Source organism: Cetorhinus maximus, chromosome 9, assembly GCF_964194155.1.
Source record: "Cetorhinus maximus chromosome 9, sCetMax3.hap1.1, whole genome shotgun sequence".
Lineage (NCBI taxonomy): Eukaryota > Metazoa > Chordata > Chondrichthyes > Lamniformes > Cetorhinidae > Cetorhinus > Cetorhinus maximus.
Genome location: NC_135887.1, coordinates 74,481,682 through 74,505,991, shown reverse-complemented (window position 1 = coordinate 74,505,991; position 24,310 = coordinate 74,481,682). Strand labels below are relative to the sequence as shown.

The 24,310-nt window shown below is 43.8% G+C and overlaps 1 protein-coding gene across 2 annotated transcripts in view; it reads left to right on the top strand.

The window, feature by feature from the left end:
* The first annotated feature begins 3,443 nt into the window (after positions 1 to 3,443).
* Positions 3,444 to 24,310, top strand: part of LOC144684727 (proline-rich protein 5-like) — a 137,199-nt gene continuing 116,332 nt past the window's right edge. Inside the window, exon 1 of one of the 2 annotated variants that reach the window (XM_078548876.1) lies at positions 3,444 to 3,666. The gene's annotated coding sequence lies outside the window, so the exon portion shown is untranslated. The remainder of the gene's footprint in view (positions 3,667 to 24,310) is intronic. The other variant, XM_078548875.1, reaches the window with a different exon arrangement.

Here is a 24,310-nt window from a genome sequence, read left to right as displayed (position 1 = left end):
GTATGGTGAACAATAGAGACTCTCTGCCTCTACCTCTCTGCTTTCCTTTTCTCTCTGTCTCCCTGATTCTTGCGGAGTGTCCTGCGTGTGAGGATCAGTGCTTTTTTTTAGGAAAACCAGCAACTTGATCCTACAATGGCTTGTTATAGACTCTTCCCCTCTCAAAGCCCATCTCGATGGCAGTGTAAATTACATTAGCCTTGTATTCAGGTAGGGATGTTAATTAACTATCCTCTAGACCCCCAGCTTCATTCTATATTGTAATAACTAGATAGCTTAAAGTATAACCATTTACAAAACCTGGGATTCCTAACACCTCCCTGGGACTTGGAGACAGACAGCTGATCCACCATCAGAACAGTTGCTCTAGTCATTGTTTATGGGTGTTAATATCTTGAACCTTCTTCCCAGTAAAACAACCTTGGCCCCAAATTAACCTTTAACAGAAGCCAGCCAGGCTTGTTGTCAGGCAAAATTCAGAACAGGTCACATGACCTTAATTGCTCCATTTTTATCTAAGTTAAAGGGTCAGTCCCAAAACATAACAATCTTACAAACTTCGTATTTCTAACAAAATGACATGTTGAGATTGCAAATAGTCTTGTTCAACTTAAGATGGTGACCAGGCAGGGGTTGGGATTGGTTCAACGAAATGGAATTTGTGTCGGGAATCAAGGATGATGGCTTCTATCTTTAGCTGAAAGAAATTGTGGCTCATCCAGGACTGGATATCGATAAGCAGCCTGACAGCACCAAGGGAGTGGAGGGATCGAGAAAGCTAATAGTGAGGCAGAGCCGGGTGTATCCAGTGTGCATGTGGAACCTGTACTTGTTACTTCAGATGATACTGCCAAGGTGTAACTTGTAGATGAGGAAGGGGATAGGGTCATCAAGCATGGATTCTTGGGGAACCCCAGAGGAAATGATGCCAGGGAAGGAAGAAAAGCCCTGTAATTGTAATGCCTATGATTGGATAGCTAAGAGTGGAACTAAATGAGGACAGTCCCATTAAATTGGACAACAAAGGAGAGATGTAGGAGAAAGACAATCCAGTTGATCATGTCAAAGGCTCCAGAAGGTCAAGAAGGTCGTTGCCACATGGTCAGAGATAATATCATATCAGAGGTGATAAGTGCTGTTGCAGTGCTGCGGCCGAAATAGAAACTTGATTAGAGATTCAAACATAGAGTTGCAGGAAAGATGGGCATGGATTTAGGTGGCTACAGCACTTTCAAAGACTTTGGAGAGGAGAAGGTGGTTGGAGCTGAGGTGATAGTTTGCAAGGACAGAAAGGGTCAAGGGTGTTCTTTTTGGCAGGTTGATTTAATAAGTTTTGAAAAGGAGGGGGGCAGTGAAACAATATCTGAGGAGAAAGCCATTTATAATGCCAGCTAAGATGGAGTACAGGAAACGGGGTGGTTAGCAGTTTAGTGAGAATTGGGTCAAGGAAACAGGAATGAGGCTCGTCACACGCAATAATTTCCAACTTTCATCTTCACTATTCTGTAAGAGTCCCTTTTGGTTATTTTGGTATTGTTTTTAATACTCCACACAACCTCCACCCATTCTAATTACCTCTTGCACACTGTTGCCATATCACTCTATTCCCCTCTCCCTCATGGATGCATCAAGCCTCCCCTTAAACACATTCAAACTGTCAGCTTCAACCACTCCGAGCAACAATCAGTTCCACTCTGTAAAGAGGTTCCTCTGAAACTATTTTATTGCTTGGTGACTATCTTGTGTTTATGCCCACTTGTCCGGATTTACCCATGAGCTGAAACAGTTTCTCCACATCCACCTAATTAAACTCTTTCATAATTATAAAGGTTTTTATCAGGTCTCATGGCATGGCTATAAGAGTGGTCACAAGCTGTAATCTCATTTCATGCTTTAGGTAATAATTATAAATAGCCAAACCTTTGCTCTTGCAGTCTTGTGAAACCTGAATGAGATTATTGCCCTGTAATCACTCCAGGTATCTGTTGTTCTCCACATAAGTGACTATATTTACCAAATCAAAAAGTTGTTGCATTAAATTCCACTTAACAATTTAGTACAGAATCTACAATAACATTCCAGAACAGTACCCAGCAGTGCTGAATTGTTTGAGTGGGGTCTTTCAGGAAATATGTTACAACAAGGCCCACTCTGCTTCTTCAAGTGGTTCAGATCTGTGTTAAAAATCTCACCCGACACTATTGGAAGACTAAGACATTTCTCCCAGTGTCCCAGCCAATGTTCCACTCTCCACCAAAACCATGAGATATAGATTAACTTGTCATTCATCTCTATGCAGTTTTTGGGGGCTTACTGCTGCCGTGTTTGCCCGTATAACTCTTATTGTACTTCAAAGTAATTCATTGTATGTGATGTACATTCCGACCTTTGTGAGATTAGTAATAAGGCACTTTATAGTATGTATGTCCTCATATATTATATGTATATGTATACTATATATAGATATATATTTTTTCTCTTTCACTTCTTTTTGAAATCCCAGCATAATTGGCCAACATTCCAGATGAATTAGCGCTCGGCATATCCTCCCCTGTTTTTGCTTTTGAAATGAGGGGTTTAGATACAATGTTTTTATGCCCTCTGGTCAGTTACTTCAGGGTAAGGTATCAGCTGTAGCTCACTGGTAGTACACTTGTCTCTGGATCAAGAAGGTTGTGGCTTCAAGTTCCACTCCAGGGACTTGTGTATAAACTCTAGACTAACATTCCAAATGTTAGAGGGGATATCCTATCCTAAATCAAGGCCAAGGCCCTATAAATCTTCTTGGGTGGATGTAAAAAAGAAATCCCATTGTGAACAAGAAAACTGGAGTTCTTCCTGGTGCCCTGGCCTATTTATTCCTCAAACATCATCACTAAAATAAATTATAGGCTCATCACCACATACGTGGGAGATTATTGTGTACAAATTGGCTCCTGCCTTTTATACATTAGAAATGACTGCACTTCAAAGGGTACACCATTGACTGTAAAGTACCTCGAGGTCCCTGACGTGGTGAAGGGCGCTATCTAAATGCAAGTGCTTATTTACACAAACCGGATGATAACCTTTGTTTAAGTGTTACCAAATTGTGCAAAACAGGACTTTGGCAGTATAGTTGCACTCGCTCCCTACAGAAGTTTCTTACGGTGAACTTCATTTCAATAAACCAGATAGGACTTATACGAGGAATGATGAATTCAAAATTAACTCTCCACGCAAGTCTGCTCTGACTTAAGTTCGAGACCCTTAATTTGCTTTTCTCTCTCTCTCTTTCTCACACATTTTTCGCCACGATTCAAAATTATTGCATCAAAAGCAAAACTCAATGACCAAAGTGTTGGATTCGGTCCAAAAAAGCGCCAAAAAAGTCTGTCAGAAACATCCGCAACCTAATGACAGCCGTCAGAATATAAATATACACCTCCCACAAGACCAAAAAAAACCCTAAACTTTGTATAAAGGGAGGCTGCAGTGAGCAAGAGGCGTTACCCTCAGCCCGAAACACGAGCTGCCACAATACTCTGGGTGCCTTGGCTTCCACCTCCCACCCTCCTCAATGCCTCGCAGACCGGCCCATTAAACAGCAGAGCTCCCCTCGGATCCTGCCCTCCATACAGCCACTGAGCTGCTGCCCTGCTGTGTGCAGACCTGCAACATTTCAGGGTAAGTGATTCTCGCCGATTGTCTGGTTGCTCGACTCCCGTTCAAGAAAAGCAGAGCTGTGTGTGTGTGTGTGTGTGTGTATTTGTGTGTGTGTAAAACTGGGCTGCACGGGCTCCCAGTCGCCGCTTTTTAATAAAAAACAAGAACCCTTTTGGTCCTTTTGTTGTTCTTTAGTTTCCTGCTGTGACTTTACTCAGAGTTTCCCAGGACACCCACCTCTTGTGTACGGATATTCAGCACATTGTATACTTAAGATACCGTAAATGCCGACCTAGGGCAAGTGCCCCAAGTGTGAGAAAGAATTTACCGTGAGATTATCGATCCATATTACTCCCCATCCATCCTACCAACACACACACACTCGCACACATATACACTCCCATGTACAGTCTTTCCACATACACAATCACTCACACCTAGACTCTCACACAAATTCACATAGTCCCATACACCAAATCTTACATTCTCCCACATATGCAGCACACACTTGCCATTCACACAACCTCACTCACCCCTCCAACCCATATACTCCCTCACTCGCTCCCCCCACCACACACACACACACTTTGTCTGATAATGACATCCTCTATCACGCCATTTCTTGCACTCACCAAAAGTTTCTTACATATCCTCTTGCACATACCCAGATACACAATCTTTCTCACACATACAGACACAGTGTGTCTTGGACACATACACACCTACCATCACACACACATTCTCTCTTTCACACTACCTCCTCACAACTGTTGGACAGATTTTGATTGACAGGAGTCAAGGGTTATGGGGGACAGGCAGGAAAGTGAAGTTAAGGCCCACGATCAGATCATCCATGATCTTGTTGAATGGCAGAGCAGGCTCAATGGGCCAAATGGCCTACTCCTGTGCTGAATTTTATGATTTTATTGTGATACAGTAATTCCATTGCTCTCTTTGGCAGTGTAACTGATGAATTACTTAGGTCGAGGTTTTTAAGGAGTCTTTAAGTTTTGGGTGGTAATGGTATCTCTAATTTTTTTGCTGTACCTACACCAGCAGGATATAGCATTGGACAGGGAGTGAAGTCCTGAGATAAAAATAGAAAATGCTGGAAAAAATCAGCAGGTCTGGCAGCATCTGTGGAAAGAGAAACAGAGTTAATGTTCTGAGGGTAAAGTCCCAAGACGGTTTATGCCTGTACTGATTGTGTGAGCCCCATTTTAAGAGCAGAGGTTCATTATAGGTTTCATGCGATCGATTCATTAAGTTGATTAAAATCGTACCAATGACATTGTTACTAAGTGTTGGACATGCTTCGAAATTGTTGAGTGCCTATTTAAAATGGGAGGTATATTGAAGATCCTTTCATTCATTTCAGGTATTATACTCAAAAGGAGAGCGCCATTATTAGTAGTGTGACAGCGGCAACAATTCCCATTGATGCAGTGCCCTTAACAATAAACATAAGTCTTCACAAAACAAGATAAAAGGATAGAAATGGATGCTGAGTCATGGGAGACGAGGAGAGGTGTCCGAAAATTGTTTTGGAATGCTGGGTTTTTGGGAAACTTTTTGTGGAGGAGAGGGAGAAGTGGAGAGCCCAAGAGGTTTAGGGAGGTCATTTCATAGAGTGCGACCAAGGCAGCTGAAGACTGTGCCTTGGAACAAAAGGGAGGAGGGAATGCACAAAAGGCCAGAGGGAGGAGGCTGCAAGGCCAGACGGGAAGGGTTTGGAAAAATTAAGTCTAGTAATTACAAAAACATAGAAAGCATTTCAGCAGCTGAGATAACAGCAGAAGTGAGCAGTATTGCACAAGTGAAAATGTTGGTGTTGTGAGGTTTGAAGCTCAGCTCAGGATCTCTCAGGATGCCTAGGTTTAGAAGGGTCTGCTCAACCCGAGAGATTGGTCAGGGGAGTGATGGAATCAGTATGAAATGAGCAAGGTTTATGACGGGAGCTAAAAACGATAGCATTGGTTTTAAATAGTCGTTTGGCAGTACAGAACTTGAGTATTGCTGAGAAAAGAGATATGGCTAAGCTTTTTGTCTTGCACTCGTTCAGGACACTGGCAAGAAAACCAATATAAGGGGGAAAACAACAATTTATACTGTATATGAAGAGAATGCTGATTGGTTGGCAAATGGCATTGCCATAGAAAATGTACCAGTGATGATGACTGCCAGTTATCTGCCAAGCATTGGTTGGAATTTAAACCAGGCAGCTTGACCCTGATTGGTCAAGGCATTGCCCTGAGGAACGAGTCAGCGAATGGCTGTTACTTATTTTGTTTAGCTGAAACAGACGTAATGTATGTACATGTTCTTTCTGTCTGCAAAGGATAGGGCCCTGGTTTAAATTTCAAACAATGCTTGGCAGTTAAATGTCAGTCACCATCAGTGGTGCATTCTCCATGTCAATGCCACTTGTCAACCAATCAGCACTCTCTCCACATACAGTATAAATTGTTGTTTTCCCCCTTTTATTGTTTTTTTGCGAGTGCCCTGATGAGTGCAAGACAAAAAGCTTAGATATGTCTCTTTTTTCAGCAATACTCAAACGTTTGGCTTTCCTGATGTTTAGTTGAAGGAAGTTGTAGCTCATGATGAGTTGATGTTGAACAGGCAAACTCACAGCAGAGGCGGTTGGGATCAGACAATCAATGAAGAGATATAAATGGATATCATCAGGGTAACATAGAAGCCAAGGCGTGTGGATGATGCACCGAGGAGCAGCACATAAATGATAAAGAGGAGGAAGCCAACAAAACCAATAGTGTGGGATTAGAAAGGCTCAATGTTGCTGGGGATGTGCAGGCTGCACATGAACACGTTGGAGTGGAACCAACTAAAGGCTGTCCCACAGAGACAGTGAGGGGAATGGAATGGTCCACTGTATTAAGGGCCACAGCCACAGAGCATATGGTTGATGACTTTGGCCAGTCCTGTCCTAGTGTTGTGAGCAGGGTAGAAAGAGGGATTCAAACAGAAAGTTCTGAGAGAGGTGGGCATGCAACTGGCAGGAGGTGGCAATCTCAAGAACCTTAGAGAACGAAGTGGTTTTGGTAATGGGCTGGAAGTACGAGAGGATGAATGGGACAAGGTGGTCTTTACAGGAAACCAGTTCTTCTTATCATGTCCACGGACAGTCTATACATGGCCCAGCCAGAACTGGGCACATTTTTGCGCCTTGTTGGTGAATTCGGCAAGATCTGCAACAGTGCAGGGTTCCTCTTGCGATAGGCATTGCAGGAGATGTTGCATAGTCTGTGGCTTAATTCCACATTCAAAAGTTGTCGGGCTGGTTGTATATCCCCATTTGCTTAGTGACACCTTTGAACGACCTACACCAGTCCTAAGGTCTGTTAAGGCACTTCCAGGTTGCCCAGTTGCAATTAGCTCCTGGGGGAAGGCTTTCATCCAGTAGAATTTCCATCACTGGGGGTTGTTCGAGACTGGCGAGCTGGTCTTTCCACAAGGCGATGCGGGCTTCAGATGGGGTTGATTGTAATGGAACAACGCTGTTCATGAAGCTCTTCCTTGACTTTAGGCGGCTGAGTGTAGGTCTATGACCACGTAGAGGGTGCCTCTCATCTGATGTTTGACGGAGTCGCTCTTTCTTGCTGGCTACCGTTCTTCTTATATCAGGGGGAGCGATACCCGCCAGGATATATAGGCTGTTGGTGTTTGTTGGTTTTAAACAACCTGTGATAAGTCGGCAGCTTGCATTCAGAACGGCATCCATCTTCTTAGCATGAATAGATCTTTCCCATGCAGGGCAGGTGTATTTGGCAGTGGAATAGCAAAGAGTAAGTGCACTTGTTCGCAATGTTTTTGAGCTTGCTCCCCATTTTGCGTTAGTGAGGTTATTCAGGATGTTGTTTCGTGCGCTCACTTTTGCCTTTGTCTTTTCGATGTGGTTCTTGAAGGTGAGGCATCTGTCAAGGGTGACTCCTAAGTAGATAGGGTTCTCGCAATGCATCAGTGTTGCTCCACAACAGGTTACTTTAAGCTGACGTTTGGCTTCACGGCTTCTGAGGTGGAATGTACAAACTTGCGTCTTTGATGGGTTTGCGTGAAGGTGGTTTTCTTCATGGTAGGATGTTAGTCTCTCCAAGGCCTCAGAAAGCGTTTTCTCCACGCTGTTAAAATCAGTGCTTTGGGTGGTGACACATAAGTCATCAGCATATATAAAACGGCATGTGACACTGTCTATAGGTTGGCCATTCGTGTAGATGTTGTACAGCAGCGGTGCAAGCACGCTTCCCTGAGGAAGACCATTCTTCTGAATACGCCACCTGCTGCGCTTCCCACCTAGTTCAACACAGAACCGGCGATTCTGAAGCATGCTTTCTAACAGCTCTGTTAAGTGAATATCTTTTGTCATCTCTAGGATCTTGCAGAGGAGACGTCTATGGTTCACTGTATCGAATGCTGCTGACAGGTCTACAAAAACAGCACCTGTTACCATCCCTTGCTTAAAACCATCTTCGATATGTTGTGTGAGGTTGAGTAGTTGGCTTGTTGTTGATTTGCTGGGGCGGAAACCTGCTTGCTCTGGAATGATCTTCTCATCTACAATTGGTGCTATCCTATTGAGTATCAGGCTTTCAAACAGCTTATTGGTGTGGCAAAGCAGTGAAATTGGCCAAAAACTCTTAGGATCTGAAGGATCTTTTCCAGGCTTTAATAGTGCTATTACATGTGCCTTCTGCCAAATATTAGGTAGCTTGTGTGTTGCCAGGCAGTGCTTGAACAATTTTAGGAGCCATTTCTTTGCTTGCTGTCCAAAATGCTTTATCTGCTCCGTTGCTATGTTGTCAAGACCAATTGCTTTCCCGTGTTTCAGACTAAATATACCAGTTTCCAGCTGTTCCATGGTGAATGGTCCAGTGAAGCCAGAGGAAGCCAATGGTGACAACAGTTTTAAATGATTGAAGTATAATGCCTGGGGACCCAGGGCTGGAAGTTAAGTGATCAGAAGTTAAGTGAAGAGGGGATCCAGAAGGCAGGCGGTGGATCTCACGGAGAAGATGAGTAAAGAGATTCCACAGAGAGAGATGGAGAGATAACGAATATTCAGAGCTATCGTGGGAGTGTCATGATTGCTGTAGAACTTTGTTTACTGCAGTACTCACTGTCCATGTGGTTTTTTGCATTTTGATAGTGAATTTTTCAGCAGTTCTATGCTTCATCCTGTGGCTTATTGGCAGTTAAAATCTAAAATGTCCTGAGGATTGGCATCCACTGGATATCCCCCTCTATTTGCTGTTTTTTGTTGAAGCAAGATGAGGATCTGAGGAAGATGAAGAGGAAGGTGTAACTGACCTGATCTTACTGTGCCTCCTCATGTCTACTGGCCAATACACAATGTGTGAAGGGATATATCCTCATTGGATACTCTTCAGTAGGGAAATAGTCATGGAAATAATATTGTCTAGTTGAGCCAAACCTTCGGACCAGTTCCAGAACAGAGAGTCTTCCAAGCAACAAAAGCAAATACATGCCAAATTATATAACTAATAGTGCACTGCTGATGACGCAGGTGGTAGACTGCCTTATTGTAAGGATTAATTTCCACATGGAAAGCAGCCAGCAGCATAGAGAGCATTGTACATTTTGCACTAATCAAGTTTATGCTAAGAGAAAATGCAGCTATGTGGACCCTTACGATCCATTCCACACACACACACGAGTTCCAGTTGAATTCAGAAGTAATAAGACTACCACGACTTCAGAGGTTATTAGAAAACTAAATTAAACATTTACTAGCAAAAGAAAAGATTTCAAGCACATACATAGGTTTACAAATTACTATTATAATAACCTTGAAACCCCTAATTAATCTGGCTCCCAGTTACACCTCTGTTAAGGCAACAGTAAAAACCAATAGATTTAAACAGATCCAGGCAAAGCAACACAATATCCTGGACAGTCACATTCAAAATAAGTTTTCTCAGCTTCGGTTTCTGTAGACAACAGCTTGAATCACAGAGGCTAGAGGCTTTTCACACTTGTGTTAGATCTTAAAATGCCTTCTCCTCTTTTACATAGCCTCATCTCCTTTATACATGTTTCTCCCTATTTAATGCAAATTCCATTGTCCAACATGCCTTTGGAACTTTACCTTTCTCATAAGATAAATCTTTTCATAGTACTAATTTTATCAGTAACCTTTGGGAAAAATAAATACACTGTTTGGCTTGGCTTCCCCTGGATAGGTGTAACATCTTATCATCTCTTTGAAATTCAAACTACCCTAATTTATCTAAAAGTGCAGATGTTCCTTACACCTCACATTCTAAAACTTCAGCCATGTTTACGTATTTAGCATTTCAAACCTAGTTTCCTGTTTGATGACTCAAAGTCTCCAAACCAGCCGCCTCCAATTCAATTAAATCCCACCCACACACATCCACAGAGAGAAACTATCCAAACCCCACTATTAGCCCACAATAATATTATGAGAATCAACCCCCTCCTTACGGGAAAATGAACCATCATAATTTTAAAAAGACGGCTTCATTTTCTTAACCCATTTTACATTATCTCCTATACGTATCTATAAACTCACACTATTACATTACCAGATGCATGCATTTACATTATATATACAAATCCTTGGTATCAACAGAAATCATTCCAGTCCAGTGTCCAGGTTTTTTTAAATATCCAATATTCCCTTTGAGCTTCAACCTCTTGACAATGCATCTGCAGTTAGATTTTTTCGTCCAGCCAAATATGTAATCTTTAGATTAAATGGTTATAGTATAAACTCTATCTGAATAGCCTTGCACTTCTGTCTTGAAATTTGTCTAGAAACTTTAAAGGATTGTGGTCTGTATGAACAATTGTTTCTGACGAATTGTTTGTAATGTAAATCTCAAAATGCTGCAATGCTAACACCAGACCCAGAGTTTCCTTTTCGATCATTGGATATCTTCTCTGTTGTACATTCAACTTCCAGGAAAAACACCCTATTGGTTTCTCAATTCCAGTTTCATCTTCTTGTAACATTACGGCCCCAATGCCTATATCGTTTGCGTCAATGGCCAACTTAAATTGCTTGACATAATTGAATACTGCCAAAATTGGTGTCATAGTCAATAGTTTTCAAACTGTCAAATGCCTTCTGACACCCCTGTGCCAATTGAAATTTCTTGCCCTTTTTTAATAGTTCAGTCAATGGAGCAACCACACTGCTAATATTTGGTACAACTTTCTGGTAAAACCCACTCACGTCCAGAAATCTCAAAACTTCTCGTTTTGTTGTTGGCACAGGGAAATCCACGATAGCCTTGACTTTTTCATCTCTCTCAGCCACCTCACGATGTCCAATGGTATGGCCTAGATATGTAACTTGCGCTTTTGCAAATTCACTTTTAGCCAAGTTCATCAGCAAATTAGCTCCTTGTAGTTAACTTAATAATTCTTCCAGATGTTGTAAATGCTCCTCCCACATTTGACTGAAAACTATAAAGTCGTCAATATAAACAGCACAATTGTTCAGTCCTGCAATTACTTTGTTTGTCAGTCTTTGAAATGTTGCAGGTGCATTTGCCATACCAAATGGCATGACTTTAAACTGACATAGTCCATCTGGCATCACAAAAGCCAATATCTCCTTTGCTTGCTCTGATAATGGTACTTGCCAATACCCTCTCAGCGAGTCAATCTTTGTGATAAACTTTGATTGTCACACTTTCTTAATGCAATCTTTCAACTGTGGTATAGGATTTGAATCCGCTTTTGTCACTGCATTCACCTTTCGATAGTCCACACACAATCTTTGTGTTCCATCGGTTTTGGTACCAGCACAATAGGTGAACTTCAGTTACTGCAACTAGACTCAATAATGTCATTTTGAAGTATGAATTGAATTTCTTTCTGTACTTGTCATAACTTTGCGGGGTTTAATCTATAAGGATGTTGCCTTATGAAGATGAAACTTCTACAGATGCATCATTTATAGCTAAATTTATCTTCCCCAGCTTATTCTCACAAATAGCTTTGTGTGACTGCATTGGCTTCTCCAAATTACTTTGACACTTGTCTGGAAGGTAACTCAATATCACATTTAAATTTTCAAGTACCCCCTCATTATCCAATTTGATTAGAGGGAAATCAATTTCAGAATCCTTCATTTCCACCTCTTTCTCCTTATCTACCACCAGTAATACCTCCTTTTGGTCCTCTTCCCTGTCAAAGTGCTTTTTAAGCATATTTACATGACACACTCTCTGCTTCTTTCTTCTATCTGGAGTACTTATTAAATAATTTACTTCACTCAGTTTCTTTTCAATCCTGTAAGGCCCACTAAACCTTGCCTTTAATGAGTCACCCAGTACTGGCAACAAAATTAGCACTTTTCCCCCAGCAACAGAACTATGAGCTGTAGCTTTCCTGTCTGCCTTCACTTTCATCACTTGCTGTGATATCTTTAAATGTTCCCTAGCTAACTCACATGCTCTGTCCAATCTTTCTCTAAAGTTTGTTATATAATCCGGGAGAGTAGTTTCTGAATTTTTACCCATCAATTTCTCATGAATCAATTTCAGTGGTCCCCTTACCTAATGACCATAGACTAATTCAAAAGGAATACATCCAGTCGATGCATTAGGAGCATCTCTAGCAGCAAATAACAAGAATGGAATTCCCCTATCCCAGTCCCGTGGATAGTTCTGACTATACACCCTCATCATAGTTTCTAAAGTTTGATGACATCTTTCCAAAGCTGCTCGTGATACAGGATGGCAAGCTGTTGACTTAAACTGTTTTATCCCCAAACTGTTCATTACTTCCTTAAATAGCTATGCCTTGAAATTTGAACCCTGATCTGATTATATTTCTTTTGCTAAATCATATCTTGTAAAACATTTAGTCAATTCTTCCGCAATTCTCTTTGTTGTAATATTTCTCAAAGGTATTGCTTCAGGGAACCTTATACATTATATACACATACACATCCATTATTGTCCGTAAGTACTGATATCCACTTTTTTTCTTAGAGAGGGGTCCTACACAATTAGTCATGACCCTAGTGAAAGGATCTTCAAATGCTGGAATTGAAATTAAAGGTGCCGGCCTAATCACTGCTTGTGGTTTCCCTATCACCTGACATGTGTGACATGTTCTACAGAATCTGACTACATCTCTATGCAATCCAGGCCAATAAATTTTTTTTTGTACTTTCGCCAGTGTCTTTCTTATTCCTAAATATCCCCTCATTGGACTTTCATGAACTGTTCTCAGGATCGCATTTTTATATCCAAATGGTTTAACAATTCCCTCCAGTTTTGAGCTTCTGAAACATGATGCGGCTGCCACTTTCTCATTAAAACATTACACATTATAACATTCTGGAATACCTTCTGCTTCTGTTTCTGAGTAAGCTGTCTGATATAAATGTTTTATTTGTGGAGCCTTTTTCTGTAACTTTACCAACTACCTTGAGCTAAATACCTCAGCTGCATTATCCTCCATTCTTTCTTCCTGAAAAATCTTATCATAAACAGTGACAGCAAATTGAACTTCAACACCTTCTCCCTGCCTTTTAACTTCCTGTTTTTCCTGTTTCAACCTGTGAGCCTATGATCTTATCGCACAATCTGGAAACAATCCTGGATGCTCTTTCTGCAACACTTCGGTTGAAGACACCTCTACAGGCTGCTCAACTGCCATTGGCATCACCCACATCTGTGACCCAGCTATATCATTACCTAAAATAATTTGAATCCCTGCAATAGGTATTTTTTTCCATTACTACAACAATAACTTCACATGTTTTCCACTTACTCCTTAAATTTACCTTCCATATAATAGGTTTAGCATCTCCATGAACCCCACTTATTATCACCTGTTCCTGCAATACTCTCTCTGAACAACAAATATCACTATCCCACAACACTAAGGATTGACTAGCCCCTGTGTCTCTTAAAATTTTAATATCTTTATCTACTCCACCCTGTACACATGGAAAGACTTCCCCTTCACAATCAAAATATTTAAACATTTTGGCAACCTGCTCCTCAGAACTCCCTAAGGTAAATTGTGAACACATTCCCACTTCTTTACCTATCATTGATTCTTCCTGTTTTGCCTGTACACAAACCACTGGTTTTTCCTGTGCCTGAACCTCAGAACCTACAGTACTTTTACTTCTAGAACTTTTCTGCATCCCAATAATCCCAACAGATTTTCCCTGTAATTTCTAACACACTGACTTCATGTGCCCAACTTTATTACAATGAAAACATCTCAATTTTCAAATGTCACTTCTACCCTCAGCACCTTCCTTTCTATTTTGAGAAAAAACTTCCTGGGAATTTCTACCTACCCCTCTTCCCTGATTACCGACCTTCCTTTCACCTTCCCACTTTCTATCCTTCTCTGATTTAAAAGGGTGACGAAGAAAGGTTTAGTTCTATGAACTAACTCATAATCATCAGCTGTATCTCTGCTGCTTGTCTTACCATTTGTCTTGCCTCTGTTCCTCCACATGAGCTCTCACTACTGAGGGAATTGAATCTTAAAATTCTTCCAAAAGAATGACTTCTCCAAGAGCTGCACATGTTATCTCTATCTTTAATGCTGATATCCACCAGTCAAAATTATTTTGTTTTACTCTCTCAAACTCAATATAAGTTTGCCCAGGCTGTTTTCTCATATTCCTAAATTTCTGCCTGTATGGCTCAGGAACCAACTCATATGCACTCAAAATAGCCTTTTTTTTTTAACCACATCAACATCCAATGACATTTCTTCTGACAGTGAAGCATAAACCTCAAAATGTGAACCATAAACATAATACCCACCAACCTAAATTGTAATAACAATGTCCAGTTTTTTTGTGGCCATTCATCCGTTTAGCTATCTTCTCAGATTAAATAAAGAACGTCTCCACGTCTCTTTCCTCAAACTTCGGAAGAGCTCGCACAAATTTAAACATCTCCCCACTGGGTTTTAGGCTAAAAGTTTTCTCATCATCAGAATTTACCTGAGCATCTGGTGTCTCCTTTTTAAAATCCAGCTTTTTAATCCAATAATTTCTGTCTCTTTCCTTTATTCTTTCTTCCTTTTCTAACACCATCATCCCAAATTCCCTTCCTTGTCTTTTTTCTTTCTCCTGTCATTCCGCCAGCTCCCTTTGGAGTGCCCTTTCTCTTTCCTTTTCTTTTGCTTTCTCTGCCCTTTCTCTTTTTGCTGCCTCTAGTTTCAGTGTTTTCATTTCTAATTCTTTTTCCTTTTCGTTTACCTCCAATTCAAGTTTTCTCAGTTCCTTTGCTTGTTCAAATTCAAGCCCCTTAATTTCTAACTGAAGTCTCACTACCACCTGTGACTAGTGAGTCACAGCTGCTATAACTTCCAACTTCAAATGCTAATGCTATCACTTCAACTACATCCGCTTTCTTTGCTCCTCCAGGTAATCTCAACTACAACTAATCCGCCAACTCTGTTATCTTACCCTTAGATACTTTTTGTAACCCAATCAGAGCTATATCTTCTACTTCAAAAAAATGTTTTAGCCATGGATACAGCCATTTTAGTAGTCTCACCACTTGAAAAATACCTCACACCAACTCCTGAATTCAAAGTGCTTCTCATACTCATAACGTTAAGATTCACCAACTCCAAACCATCAAGGAATTTCAAATATATCCCGCAAAGAGCCCCCAATTTTGTTATGACTGGGCAGATGATGTGTGCCAGGTGGATCAAATCCATGAGGCAAACCTGATCATGCGGTCACAACTGTTTTGCAATTAGTATTTTATTTTGAGATGCGTGCCCTGAATTCAGAAGCAATAAGACTGCCATGACTTCAGAGGTTATTAGAAAACAAAATTAAACATTTATTAACAAAAGAAAAGATTTCAAGCACATACATGGGTCTAAAATTACTATTATAATAACCTTAAAACCCCTAATTAATCTGGCTCCCGGTTACACCCCTGTTAGGGCAACAGTAAAAACAAATAGATTTAAACAGACCCAGGCAAAGCAACACCATACCCTGGACGGTCACGTTCAAAATAAGTTTTCTCAGCTTCGGTTCCTGTAGACAGCAACTTGATGCACAGAGGCTGGAGGCTTTTCAAGCTTGTGTTAAATCTTAGAATGCCTTCTCCTCTTACACATAGCACATCTCCTTTATACATGTTTCTCCCTATTTAATGCAAATTCCATTGTCCAATATGTCTTTGGAGATTTACCTTTTTCATAATATAAATCTTTTCATAGTACTAATTTTATCAGTAACCTTTGGGAAAAATAAACACACTGTTTGGCTTGGCTTCTCCTGGCTAGGTGTAACATCTTACCATCTCTTTGAAATTCAAACTAACCTAATTTATCTAAAAATGTAGATGTTCCTTACACCTCACATTCTAAAATTTCAGCCATGTTTACGCAGTTAGCATTTCAAACCTAGTTTCCTGTTTGATGACTCAAAGCCTCCAGACCAGCCGCCTCCATTTGAATTACATCCCACACACACACATCCACACAGAGAAACTATCCGAACCCCACTATTAACCTGCCTTTTACAACAAATCATATTATGAGAATCATTATATTTTCATGACACTATGGGCTGAATTCTCTGGTCGGCGAGTGGGGGTGGGGCCCACTCGCTGATGTGTAAGATGACGCACGGTGACATCGGCCGGTCGCCCCAACATCACCGTGCGTCATTTAGGTTTCCAGTTCGGTGGGTGCACAGTCAAGTCAGCTGTGTACCTGCCGAACTGTCAAGAGCCTAATCAGGCCTGTTAAAAACTAATTTAAAACAATTTAATGAGCTGCCCATCCAACCTTAAGGTTGGCAGGCAGGCGAAGAGCCCAGGCGGCCTTCGCATTTTTCATGAAACCTCATCCACGGGCAGGATGAGGTTTCATCAAGGGTTTTAAAATTCAATGAAAATTTTAAAAATAATTCTTTGATATGTCCCAGCTCATGTGACAGTGTCACATGAGGGGACATGTTTTAAAAGTTTTTAAATACTTTATTTCAAGGTTTTAAATGTCAAACTGATCTTCCTGGTGCACCTCTATACCTCAGGGAAATTTCTGCACTCTTTTGCGTGTCTTAATTGCCCGCCCATGTAAAATGGCAGCGCAGCCCCAATCGGGGGCACCAATCGGGTTCGTACCCGCCCCCGCACAACCCCCCCGACCGGGGGAAAATTTTTTCCCTATGTGTAGCCAATAATGTGTCCACTATCCCCACCATCATCCTCTGCTCCACAGCAATCTCCCTGGTTGGGTGCAGCTCCAGAAACATTTAAGAAGCTCAAAAACATCTGGCACAAAGTAGTTCACTCGTTTGGCACCCCATTCACTTACTTAAACATCTACTTCCCTTCACCACTGGCACACGGTGTTTGAAATGTGTACTATTTACAGGGTGCACTGCAGCAAGTCATCAAGACTTCTTCAGCAAAACCTCTCTGTTAACCTTCATCATATACAAGGGCAAGGGTAGCACATGCTTGGCAACACCATCACCTCAAAGCTCCCCTCCAAACCACACACCATTCTGAACTGGACATATATTGCCATTGGTCCATTTTCACCATATTTAAATGCTGGAACTTTCCATATAAAAGCATCATGGAAGTACCGGTTCAGGAAGAAGGCTCACCACCACCTTCTCAATGGTAACTAGGCATGGGTAATGCCAGCCTTGCCAGTGACGCCCACTCTGAGAACAAAAGGATATTATACAGCTAGAAGTAGAATATTATACAAGAAGCAGTTGAATATACAGTGAGCATTGGAATAATAATGGCAAACAGTGCACAGTGATATATAATGCAGTTAAACATTGTATGTTATGCAAGGAGCAATTGGATATTATGCAGTATGTAGTGGGATATTATACAGCTAGATGTGAGGCGTTATACAGCAAGCAGTGCAATATTCAGTAAATAGTGAGATATTTTACTACAATGAGCTATTATTAGCATGAATAGCGGGACATTCTATAGCATGCAATGGGATTTTAAATGAGAACCATTAGAATGGTATACAGTGAGAGATAGGCATATTAAATAATTAACTGAATGTTAGATGAACAATGAGATATTTGCCAAGCAATGAATATTATACAGCGAGCAGTGGAATATTATACAATAACATATGATGGGAAAAGCTTTATAATGGAATGTCTAGTTTAACTGTCATTTAATAGCCTCCTGAGATGCCAAGTGCAGAACACACCTTATTGGGTGGATTGATGTCATGTGCTCCACAGTCTGGGACTCATGGTCACAATCACACTTTGAGTCATCCCCCATCTTCCAGCTATGGAACAGGTGGCTGCATTGTCCATGCGCTGTGTGGATTTGGTTGAGTGCTATCCACTGTCTTCATAAGGGCTCAACTCTAGGGATCTCTGATGTTGGGTCATTGATAATGTGTGAATTCTTTTATGCTACACGCCTCCCATGATTCTGTCCATCTGGACAGTGGGTTGATATCAGCTGCATATTTATTAGGTGTCATTTCCCAAAATGACTGATGTGATGTCAAGAACTTTCTTGGTGGGGTTTTTTTTAAGTCTTCCTGATTGGGTATGTCTACGTTGCTCATGACTTTTTCCATCTTGTGGAATACAGTGATGTTGTGGTGAATGGAAAGCAGGGCGTCATGTGGGAGTCACGCAGTGTGGACTTGAGTGTCCCTGACACCGTTCTCACGGCACATCATGACGTTTTTGTGCTGGCTGAGGGACCATGAGGCACAGCATTTGGCAGCAGAGTAGACTAGGGCCATGGTCGCAGTGCACAGCGTTCTGGCTGTGCTCCCGCATGACGATACAGGGAGCTTGCAGACTAGGTTCACCCTGGTTTTGAATTTTTGGCTGGTGTTGATGAGGTGAAGGTCCTGTTGTGAAATGTTATTTCGCCAGCAATGGGAAATTATACAAAGCACTGCAAAACATTATAGAATGAGCAGTGGGATATTATAGGGAGGATGGTACAATTGTTGCCCCCAAACTACTTTCCAGTAATTAGGAACAAAGGAAGGCTCTACCATCAAATGATATCATGGCTAATCCATACCTTAACTCCACCTACCCTCCTTGGTTCTGCGACCCTTGATACACTAGCCTAACAAAAATCTATCAATCAACGTTTTGAAATTTTCAACTGACACCTAATCCTCAACAGCTTTTTGGGGGAAAGAGCTTCAGATTTCCATGACCCTTGTGTGATGAAGTGCTTCCTGACGTCAAACCTGAATAGCCTAACACTAATTTTAACGTTATTCTCCCTTGTTCTGGGCTCACCACCAGAGGAAATGCTTCTGTCTGTCTACCCTGATATTATGTCAAACACCTCCAGTCCCGTCGAAAATCACCCATTCAGATGTTGGGGTGGTAACAAGTTCCCCTTCAGTTGCTAATCTGCCTGCAGCCAAAAAGCTGACTGATACCCACCGGCAATTTGGGCAAGGTGATGGACGTCCGCCGGTGAACGTGAAGCTGCGCCCTGCTAAGGACCCGATGCCTTCAGGAGAGGAAGAGAGAAAATGTAAAGGAAGAAAATATATTAGGGCTGACTTTGTCCAGCGTGTGTGCCCAAGGTTCCTACACTAGCAACACATTCTGTGAAAACCAGTCCTTTAGGGCTCAGCGGGGCCTGTGGCTCAGTGAGGCCCCTGTAGCTCAGCGAGGCCCCTGTAGCTTAGCGAGGCCTGTAGCTTAGCGAGGCCTATGGCTCAGCGAGGCCCCTGTAGCTTAGCGAGGCCTGTAGCTTAGCGAGGCCTGTGGCTCAGCGGGGCCTGTGGCTCAGCGAGACCTGTGGCTCAGCGGGGCCTGTGGCTTAGCGAGACCTGTGGCTCAGCGAGACCTGTGGCTCAGCGGGGCCTGTGGCTCAGCGAGACCTGTGGCTCAGCGGGGCCTGTGGCTTAGCGAGACCTGTGGCTCAGCGAGACCTGTGGCTCAGGGAGGCCTGTGGCTCAGCGAGGCCCGTGGCTCAGCGGGGCTCGAGGCTCAGCGAGGCCTGTGGCTCAGGGAGGCCCATGGCTCAGCGAGGCCTGTGGCTAAGGTGTCAGAAACTTTAGGCAAAGAATAGAATCTTTACTTCTCTCCTTCGGAGAATCTTCTAGTCTGGTCTGGAACATGTTTTTCTTTGTTTTAAGTGATATTTGCTCATGGCAGATATCACTTACTTATTTCCCCTTATGGATAGATCCCCGAAACAAGAATAATCAATGGACAGAAATCTGAGTGTGGCTGCTGTCTGTTAAACTTTCTGTTTGTGTTGGTTTGGGATTTTTTGTGTTGTTGCTGTTCCTTGGCCCATAGTCATTGACCCTCTGAATCACAGCAGAGTGATCGCAGTGATTAAGTTGCAAATTTGCAGCAATTGCCCAAAAGCAGCAAAAGCAGGTGCAAGTTAGTGCCCCAGATCTGAAATTTCTTCTTTATAAAAAAAAACTGAGAGGCTGGCTGTTTTTAATCAGCAATTAGTAACCCATTAATGTGGTAGTAAACTCAGAAGGCATACACGTCAAAACTGCCTGTTGTCAATCATCCCCTGACATCTAGTATTACTGATGTTAAGCCTAGTCACTGAGGGGATTAACTCGTAGGGTGAGAAACTCATGAGATGGAATGGAATGCTGGTTTTATTTCCCACCCAATATTATGGATATCAGTGGAGAATAGATTGGGATAAAGTGTAAAGCCAGCATTGAACCCAATCTCGCCAGTTTCCAACAGGGTGAGTTAGATTAAAATGGCCAGACTGTTTGACTGCAGTGGTCTTCACAACAGGGTTGATCTTGTTCTAACATATGTGTGTTTTGAACTTCAGCTGCTGGATAGTGACTGGGAGTTAAAGCGGGACCGATTTTATCCCCCTTTCCTAACCAGGGGCTCTGAGGCCAAGTGTAGCATCCCTACTACCAGCCAGGCTGAGAACAGCTTTCTCAGCCCACACTATAAATCAAACTGCAGACTTTTCTGGTCTGTATGACTCAGCTGCCCACTAATCAAACTCACTGAGCCAGTGGGGGCTGTCCCAATTATAGAGGCACTGAATTATTATTCTTTAAATACAATGCCTTTTCCCTCCACCCTGCTTTCTTTAAAGGGCATCTTGAGGTTGTAGGAGGGGAGCTTATGCATGATTATAGTATCGGATAATATTGTCATTAATGGTCCTCATAATTACCAGTTCTGGACAAGCCTTGAATAAATACCTATCATGCATGGGCCCTAAGAAATGGGATGATGTGGGTGCTGGCTTCAGTATGACTCACTCCTCAAACTAAAACCTCAGTGGTGCCCACGGTTGCAATATGTTTGATTCCCACATGTACTAATACGAGCCGAGGGGAAATATTTGACAGGTGGTTTCCCTTTGAAGCCCATTTGCTGATATTCAAGTTTTCACGGTGGTTCAAATCACTTTCTGGGTACTGAGACCTGCAAATTACAAGATTCCTACCAATGTAGTCCCACCAGTTCCTCTCCTACCATCCCCTCTGCCTGTTCCTTTCCTGCCCTCCCCTCCACTTGTTCCTCTCCTGCCCTCCCCTCCACTTGTTCCTCTCCTGTCCTCCCCTCCGCCTGTTCCTCTCCTGCCCTCCCCTCCGCCTGTTCCTCTCCTGCCCTCCCCTCCGCCTGTTCCTCTCCTGCCCTCCCCTCCGCTTGTTCCTCTCCTGCCCTCCCCTCCACTTGTTCCTCTCCTGCCCTCCCCTCCGCTTGTTCCTCTCCTGCCCTCCTCTCCACCTGTTCCTCGCCTGCCCTCCCCTCCACCTGTTCCTCGCCTGCTCTCCCCTCCCCGTTCCTTTCCTGCCCTCCCCTCCACTTGTTCCTCGCCAGTCCTCCCCTCCGCCTGTTCCTCGCCTGCCCTCCCCTCCGCCTGTTCCTCGTCTGCCCTCCCCTCCGCCTGTTCCTCGCCTGCCCTCCCCTCCGCCTGTTCCTCACCTGCCCTCCCCTCCACCTGTTCCTCACCTGCCCTCCCCTCCACCTGTCCCTTGCCTGCCCTCCCCTCCACCTGTTCCTCGCCTGCCCTCCCCTCCGCCTGTTCGTCTCCTGCCCTCCTCCGCCTGTTCCTTGCCTGCCCTCCCCTCCGTCTGTTCCTTGCCTGCGCTCCCCTCCGCCTGTTCCTCGCCTGCCCTCCACTCCACCTGTTCCTCTCCTGCCCTCCGCTGCCTGTTCCTCTCCTGCCCTCCCACCTATTCCTCTCCTGCCCTCCCCTCCGCCGATTCCCCTCTCAGCCCGATGCTTGCTGCCCATTTGCTGATATTCGAGTTTTCACGGTGGTTCAAATCACTTTCTGGATACTGAGATCTGCAAATTACAAAATTCCTACCAACGTAGTCCCACCTGTCCCTCTCCTACCCTCCCTCCGCCTGTTCCTCTCCTACCCTCCCCTCCACCTGTTCCTCTCCTGCCCTCCCGTCCATTTCTCTCCCATTTCTCACCTACCTGCTGCCCCTTGGCACCCAGCTCTACCTTACCATCACCTCTCTCTCACCCCAGCTCTACCTCACCATCACCTCTCTCTCACCCCAGCTCCACTTCACCATCACCTCTCTCTCACCCCAGCTCTACCTCACCATCACCTCTCTCTCACCCCAGCTCTACCTCACCATCACCTCTCTCTCACCCCAGCTCTACCTCACCATCACCTCTCTCTCACCCCAGCTCCACTTCACCATCACCTCTCTCTCACCCCAGCTCCACTTCACCGTCACCTCTCTCTCACCCCAGCTCTACCTCACCATCACCTCTCTCTCACCCCAGCTCTACTTCACCATCACCTCTCTCTCACCCCAGCTCTACCTCACCATCACCTCTCTCTCACCCCAGCTCTACCTCACCATCACCTCTCTCTCACCCCAGCTCTACCTCACCATCACCTCTCTCTCACCCCAGCTCTACCTCACCATCACCTCTCTCTCACCCCAGCTCTACCTCACCATCACCTCTCTCTCACCCCAGCTCTACCTCACCATCACCTCTCTCTCACCCCAGCTCCACTTCACCATCACCTCTCTCTCACCCCAGCTCCACTTCACCATCACCTCTCTCTCACCCCAGCTCCACTTCACCATCACCTCTCTCTCACCCCAGCTCCACTTCACCGTCACCTCTCTCTCACCCCAGCTCTACCTCACCATCACCTCTCTCTCACCCCAGCTCTACTTCACCATCACCTCTCTCTCACCCCAGCTCTACCTCACCATCACCTCTCTCTCACCCCAGCTCTACCTCACCATCACCTCTCTCTCACCCCAGCTCCACTTCACCATCACCTCTCTCTCACCCCAGCTCTACCTCACCATCACCTCTCTCTCACCCCAGCTCCACTTCACCATCACCCCTCTCTCACCCCAGCTCTACCTCACCATCACCTCTCTATCACCCCAGCTCTACCTCACCATCACCTATCACCCCAGCTCTACCTCACCATCACCTCTCTCTCACCCCAGCTCTACCTCACCATCACCTCTCTCTCAACTCCTTCACTGTTGCTCAGTTATCAGCTTATTCGACATCCAGTACTGGATTTGCAGAAATTTCCTCCAGTCAAATATTGGGAAGACTAAAGCCACTGTTTTTGGTCCTTAGCCCAAACTTCATTTTTCTAACCATTGATCCCACCCCTCTTCCTGGCAACAGTCTTAGATTGAGCCAGTTTGTTTGTAACCTTGATGTCGCATTTGATGCTGAGATGAGCTCCCAATCTCATATTAGCACCATCATCCAGACCACCTAATTCCACCTCCATAACATCGCTCAACTTCACCCCTGTCTCAGCTCATGTGCTGCTGGGACCCTCATCCATGCCTTCATTACCTGTAGTCTCGCTATTCCAGCACACCCCTGGTTAGTCCCCCACATCCCCACATTCTACCCTCCGTAAACCTGAGAGCATCCAAAACTCTGCTGCTGATATCTTAATTCGCAACAAGTCCCATTCCCCTATCACCCCGGTGCTCGCTGACCTACATTGGCTCCCAGTCAGGCAACATCTTGATTTTAAAATTCTCACCATTGTTTTCAAATCCCTCCATGGCCTCTCCTATCTCTGTGATCTCCTCCAGCCCTACAACCCTCCGAGATAATTGCACTCATCTATTTCCGGCCCTTGTGCATTCCCAAACATAATTGCTCCACCACTGGTGGCTGTATCTTCAGTTGCGTAGGCCCCAAGCTCTGGAATTCTCCCCTACCCCTCTCCAGCTCTCTACCTTTCTTGCCTCTTTTAAGACAATCCTTCACCACGCCTCTTTGACCAAGCTTTTGGTCCTCTGACCTAATATCCCCTTATGTGGCTCAGTGTCAAATTTTGTTTTATAATGGTCCTGTGAAGCACAGTGGAATGTTTCATAATGTTAAATGCGCTATATATATAAATATAAGTTGCTGTTGTTGTTGCCTCCTCCTCCTACCTGTTCCTTCCCTGTCCCCATCTGTTCTTCTCTGCTCTCCCTCTGCCTGTTCCTCACTCCTCCCCCCCATGTCTTCTTCTCTTCTTCCCAGCCTCTTCCTCTTTCCTCTCACCTCTGTCTGTTTCTCTTTCCATTTGCTTCCACCTGTTCCTCTCTCCTCCACCTGTTCCTTTCTCCCTCCCCTCCACCTGTTCCTCTCTCCTCTCCCCTCCACCTGTTCCTTTCTCCCTCCCCTCCACCTGTTCCCCCCTCT